This window comes from Elephantulus edwardii, unplaced genomic scaffold, assembly GCF_000299155.1.
Source record: "Elephantulus edwardii isolate Elephantulus edwardi_28Jun2011 unplaced genomic scaffold, EleEdw1.0 scaffold00002, whole genome shotgun sequence".
Lineage (NCBI taxonomy): Eukaryota > Metazoa > Chordata > Mammalia > Macroscelidea > Macroscelididae > Elephantulus > Elephantulus edwardii.
In genome coordinates, this window is record NW_006399752.1 from 186,516 (window position 1) to 193,316 (window position 6,801).

The window sequence follows — 6,801 nt, forward strand, 5'->3', positions numbered from 1 at the left end:
CCTTATTTCCTGACTGCTCATAACAAGGGTGTTAACTGTGGATCCAAACAAAATGAAGCTGTTGAAAGTTTTAATCTCCTTTCCATCCTGCATGATACTGCTTATTGGTCCAGTGGTAAGAATCTTTGTTTTCTTGATATTGAGACACAATCCATACTGAAGACTGCATTCCTTGATCTTCTGCAACAATTGCTTCAAGTTCTCCTCACTTTCATCAAGTAAGGTTGTGTCATCTGCATAACACAGGTTATTGATGAGTCTCCCTCCAATCCTAATGCCACACCCCTCTTCATAGAGTCCAGCTTCTCAGATGATTTGCTCAGCATATAGATTGAACAGGTATGGAGATAGACTACATCCCTGGCACACTCCCTTCCCAATTCCAAACCATGCAATGCTCCCCTGCTCCATTCGCACAACAGCCTCCTGGTCCAAGTATAGGTTCCTCATGAGCACAGTCAAGTGCCCTGGGATTCCCATTCTTCTCAGTGTCAGCCACAATTTGTCATGATCCACACAGTCAAATGCCTTTGCATAGTCAATAAATTACAAATAGGCATTCTTCTGGTATTCCTTACTTTCAGTCAGGATCCATCTGACATCAGCAATGATATCCTTGGTGCCATAGCCTCTTCTAAATTTCACTTGAACTTGGAATAAAAAACAGAAGAAGAATGGTGTAGCATTCATAGTAAAAAAATCAATTCAAGTTCTATCCTGAAATACAGTGTTGTGAGTGATAGAATAATACACATATGCATACAAGGAAGACCTGTTTACATCAAGTATATGCTCCTACATCTAGTGCCAAAGAGGAAGAAATTGAGAATTTTTACCAAATTTTGAAGTATGAAATTGACTGAACATGCAATCAGGATGTGTTAATGATAATTGGGACTAGAATGCTAAAGTGGGAAACAATGAAGGAGGAACAGTAGTTGGAAAATATGGGCTAGGAGATACAATTGAGACTTGAAATAGAATGATTGAATTGTGTGTTTATAATAATTTATTCATTGCAAATACTTTTTCTAAAGGACACAAAGATGACTTTACACGTGGATTTCACCCAATGGGCTACATAGAAATCAGATTGACTACATCTGTGGAAGAAATCATTGGAGAAGCTCACTATCAGCAGTCAAAACTAAGCCAGGGGCAGACTGTGGGTCAGATCATCAATTACTCATATGCAAGTTCAAATTGAGGCTGAAGAAAATTAAAATAAGCCCACAGGAACCAAGATATGATCTTGAATCAATTCCCTCAGAATTTCATGATCATCTTAAGAATAGGTTTGAGGCACTGAACACAAATGATAGAAGGAAGACCAGGTGAGTTGTGGTATAATACCAAGGATATCATCCATGAAGAAAGCAAACGGACATTACAAAAACAGAGGAGGAAAAAAAACCTGAAATGGATGTCAGAAGAGACTCTAAAGATTACACTGGAATGTTGAGAAGCCAAATCTTAAAAAAAAAAAAAAAAGACATGTTGAAATGAAAGAGCTGAACAGACAGTTTCAAAGGGCAGCTCGGGAGGACAAAGCAAGGTATTATAATGGAATGTGCACAGAGCTGAAACTAGAGAAGAAAAAGGGAAGAACTCACTCTGCACTCCTCAAGCTGAAAGAACTGAAAAATTTAAGGCTCCTGTTGCAATGTTGAAAGATTTTATGGACAATATATTGAATGATCCAGAAAGCATGAAAAGAAAATGGAGAGAATACAGAGTCATGGTACCAGAAAGAATTGATTGACACTCACAAATTTCAGGAAGTAACATATGAACAGGAGCCAATGGTAATGAAAGAGAAAGTGGAAGCTGCATTGAAGGCATTAGCAAAAAATAAGGCCCCAAGAACCAATAGGCTACCAATTGACTGGTTTCAGTTAACAGATGCACTTGGATGCACTCACCAGTCTATGCCAGGAAATTTGGAGGACAGCAGTCTGGCCAACAGATTAGAAGAGGTCCATATTTTTTCCTATCCTCAGTAAGGTTGATCCAACTGAATGTGGACATTATTGAACAATATTATTGATAGCACTTGCAAGCAAAAATACTGCTGAAGATCATTCAAAAATGGCTGGAACAGTAATATAGGTATAATGGCTATTTAAGGGAGCTGTGATGGACTAGTCATGAGGAGTTGCACTGCCAATTCAGTGGCATGCAGTTGACATCCACCAGCTGCTCCATGAGAGAAAGATGGACAATCCCCCTCAGTGTAATTTACTGCCTCTGAAAACCTACTGGGGAGTCTGTTATTAGTCAGTTCTGTCTTGAAAAAGTAGCTATTTAAGTCAAGCACAGCATGGCTAACCTCTTACTGGCCCTTTATGTTGATGTTCTACTTACTTATATGTAAATTGTATCTTATTGTATCTTCTTATGACAATATCTTTATTATATATCTGTCTGTCTATTGTTGTTGTTGTTGTTATGTGCCATCGAGTCTCCTGCAACTCATGGTGACCCTATGTACAACAGCCCTAAACTCTGCTCTATCCTGTGCCAGTCTCACTCTCTCTGACACACCTATCCCGATTACCCCAGTCACTGAATCGTTCTACCTTATAAAGGGTCTTCCTCTCCTGCACTGTCCTGCCACCCTCCCAAGCATGACATCCTTCTCCAAGGACTGGTCCCTCCTTGCAGTATGTCCAAAGGATGTCAGACGAAGCTTCAGAATCCTTGCCTCCAAGGAGCAGCCTGGTTTAACCCTCTCTAAGTTGAACCTGTTCATTTTCTTAGCAGTAAATGGTATATTCAGTACTCTTCTCGAACACCACAGCTCGAAAGTGTCAATTTTCCCTCTATCTTCATTTATCATTGTCTAGCTCTCGGATGCATAGCAAGTGATTGCAAAGAACATGGCCTGTATCGGATGCACCTTAGTCTCCAGAGTGACATCATTGCTATTCAGTACTTTTAAGAGGTCCCTAACAGTAGACTTTTCCATTGCAATACGTCTTTTAATTTCCTGGCTGTTGGTGCCAAGAATGTTGACTGTTGAGCCAAGCAAACTAAAGCTGTGAAAACAATCTCAATCTCTTCACCATCCATCCTGATACTGCCAATTGGTCCAGTGGTGAGAATCTTTGTTTTCTTGATATTGAGCCTCAATCCATATTGAAGGCTACAGTCCTTGACCTTCTGCAGCAAGCAATTACTATGTCAAATATTTCAATATTTGTTATGTTTTATAACTGTAAGTCTTGGTACTTTGGTTACAGGTTGATTCTAAAAATTGAAAACTAGAAAATGTACTAACAAATCATGTTAATTATTATTTATTAGGAAGTGCAGTAATGTGATTGGACTTATGGACAAATAAATAGAATCCTATATCTATAAAACTTAGTTCCTACAAAGTTAACTTTTCCTTTCTCAGTTGATTTTGTTTATCTGAAGTTGAGATGGGCTCACTGATTATAGGAATATACCTTTAACATGCATGTAGTTAGCAAACAACTTGCCACGCATTTCAGGACATTTTAATGTTTTTTGCCTATCATTGCCAGGGAAAACCAAGAGCAAACATGAACCACTCAAGTTACTCAAGACAAGATAGTTTCCATATAACCACTAACATTTAATATTTGAACAAGAACATATGATATTCCTGTGCCCAATTCTAAATACAGCCTAAAAGTATTGAGACTATAAGAGGAGATTGTAAATCACATTGACTTAAAGAATGCCTAAACTCATGACTTTGTAGACAAGCTTACTCACACACAAATCCGTTCTTTTTGTTTGCTTAATTTAGCCTAGTGACGTGTTATTTGGCTTCTCTCTATGCCTCACTAACACCCACTGCTGTTCAATTAGAATCTGCAACATTATGCCAACATTATTTTTGTACTAGCAAATAGAAGCTTTGTCTTGCAATCAGGGACTCCCACTGTAGATGTAGCCCTAACCTAGTTTCCCCAAACTCAGCTACTCTTACTTCCTGTAAAACCAAGTCTACCCAAAACTCTTGAACACCTTTCCATTCAAGCTTTACTTTTCTTGCCTTACAAGACTCCATGCTGTCTTGTTTCTCAGCCATGCAAACCATTGATCATTTCTTTTCTTCTCTTTTCTTTCTCTTTGCTTGATATTAATTGTAGTATCATCACCTACCACGTCTATGTGTCTAATTCTCAGATCCTCATTCCTAGACCCAAACACTTACATCTGTAAGTTTGTCTTTGGTCTGAGACTACATGCCTCTTGACAGATATTTCCTCTACATATTCCTCCACTACCAACCTTGAAGCATTTTTAGAATTCAAATCCATAGTGTTCATACAGAGCCTGCCCCTTATTCTTTATTCTCTGTCCTCATTATTGTTGACTAAAAGCACAATCAAGCCAGACATCTAAATTCAAAAGTCCAAGGTTAGTCATGATTCATGTCTTGATGTACTAAACACTGAAGTATGTTCTTGGTTTCATTCTCATTGCATTGGTTTGAGGACCTCTATGCATAGTCTTTTTAAGAACAATAGCCTCACTCTTTCTTTGTGGAGTGGATTCTAACATCAAGTCTTCCCATGGCATAACCATCTCTCAAGATGATACTGGGGTTCTTGCTTCTCTTCTTTCTGGGTTTCTCTCCTTCCTTTTAAATTTTTTCTAGAGGAATGTATACAAGCTAGTACATCTAATTTCTTTCCTATTTAATCCTTTTCCTACTTTTCTCCTTTGGTGCTTGCATTCCAGGATAGAATGTATGTATGGTTAGAAAGAACTTGGCTATGGAATCAGAGCTAAATAAAGACTGTGATCTGGGACCTAGTAATTTATCTTTCATCTTGTTAGCGAAGCTCTTGGAAGGTCTGCTGTATTGTATGCTGAATGGAAGATGGACGGTATTACCTTCTTATTTTGGCTGATGTGAAGACTTAAAACATTCAAAGTTTTCATACATGCTGCCGCTCTCAAATCTCAACCCGCATGCTTTTCAGCTCAGTTATAGTGAGTAGGGCTTGATGGTTGTCATGAAAACCTATGAGAAGAACTTCTACAGGGGCTCATTCATTTTCCATTTCCTGGGAATGACTGGTTCTATCTGTATCAGGCTATCAGACTGATAGGAATATATTCAATTAATGCATTTACCAAGACAGAGTACCTTCTTTATTCTTTCCTTGGATAGACTATTCTAATGTTGAACTTTCCTTATTTTGAAGATCTTTTTAAAAATTTGATCACACGTAAACCTGTTGTTGTTGTTGTATACCATCGAGTTAGAACCGGCCCATAGCTGACCTTCTGGGTGGGTTTTCAGAGGCAGTTAATCTCACATCCTTCTCCAGCAGAGTAGCTGGTGGCCTCGAACCTTGTGCCTTCTGTATTACAGCGCAGCTTCTTGCCGCTAGGCTGCCAGAGCTCCCTTAAGTAAACCTGGAGAGCACTTTATTTTCTGTAAGGTGACGTGATCATGAGCCTGAGCCTTAGTGCCCCTTACAACCAGATTAACTCTGTGGCACTGACTCTCTAACATATTTAAACCAGGAATTTTAATACCTCCCATAAGTTTACTCTGAATAGTAAATGAAATTATTATGTGTAAAAAAAAGTATTTTACAACAACCAGCCCAATGTACATGTTCAATAAATGGTGGTGATTGAAATTTAATTGTATCTTCTTTCCAATGAACGGGTATGATTTTTTAAATGTTTGTTTTATAATGGTTTGTGTACAAAATTCATATACATTGCATTTCACACTTTCCTTCATTCACATTGTGTTTCATACAGTCATTCCCATACATTATATTTTTTTATTATTGTTAATTTTAATAGACATTTACAGAGGTTTAGGATTTCCATTCATTCATTGCCGCACTTTTCTCCCTGCCCACCCCTCCCCACCAGCTCACTTCCCCCTCCAAGAGATAAAGAAAAAAAATTCCTTCATTAGTATACAATTCCCACGTCTGTTACCCCCCATCCTCTACCCCAAGTACATTTCTCTATACAACCTTAATTCTGGATTCCTGTGCTAACCATAATACTCAATCGTATCATACATTATATTTTATAAAATTAATCACCACTGAACTATGCCCACCATTACCCCGCCTTTTCAGGTGTCCACCAAATCTTTCCAGTTTCCTTTACTCCCTCCCTCCACCAACCAAATTGTGTAGCCCCCATGATTTCCCCCCTACCCACGCTCTGCTCCCACTCCTTCCTCTTTCAAACCCTCATACACATTTTACTAGTTAGCCTTCTATTTTTACAAAGATGGTCTTATGCAGGATATGTCCCTATGAGACTGAGTTAGTTCTGAATGGGTATCCTATTATTTAAACCTTGGGAGAATTCAAGCTTACTTAAAAAGCAACAGAAATAAAAATCAGTGTTGGAAAAATTTACAAACAGTATGGGCAGTTACTTTATATAATAACAGTTTATGCATACAGTGTTTTGGAAACTAGGCAATCTCCTTGAGTAAATTAAATGTGTGCCTCTTATTTATGCAGTGTCTTATATGAAGGCTGAGGGTGGCAATACTGTTATCTCTGAAAAGTGATGACCTGTATTTTCAGGATGTAATGTTGTCCTAGGGAGCTCTGTGCAGGGGTTAAAACAGTAGGAAGCTACCTGAAAGGAGCCTGTTGGAACCATTAGTGTCCCTGTGGGTTTGAACAGAGCTCAAAAGCAGTGTGTTAGCTGTAATACTGCTCTTAAGTTTCATTTGCTAGAGAATTATGATGATTCAGAGAAAATAAGTAGCATCCTAGTTCTCTAGTTGAAATAAATCTCTGTTACAAAGGAAAAAGAAAGAAAGAAAGA

General features: G+C 38.3%; 1 protein-coding gene across 1 annotated transcript in view; it reads left to right on the forward strand.

Annotated features, from left to right (window-relative positions):
- SOGA3 (SOGA family member 3) overlaps window positions 1-6,801 on the forward strand; it is a 64,056-nt gene that overhangs the window by 54,059 nt on the left and 3,196 nt on the right. The window lies entirely within an intron of this gene.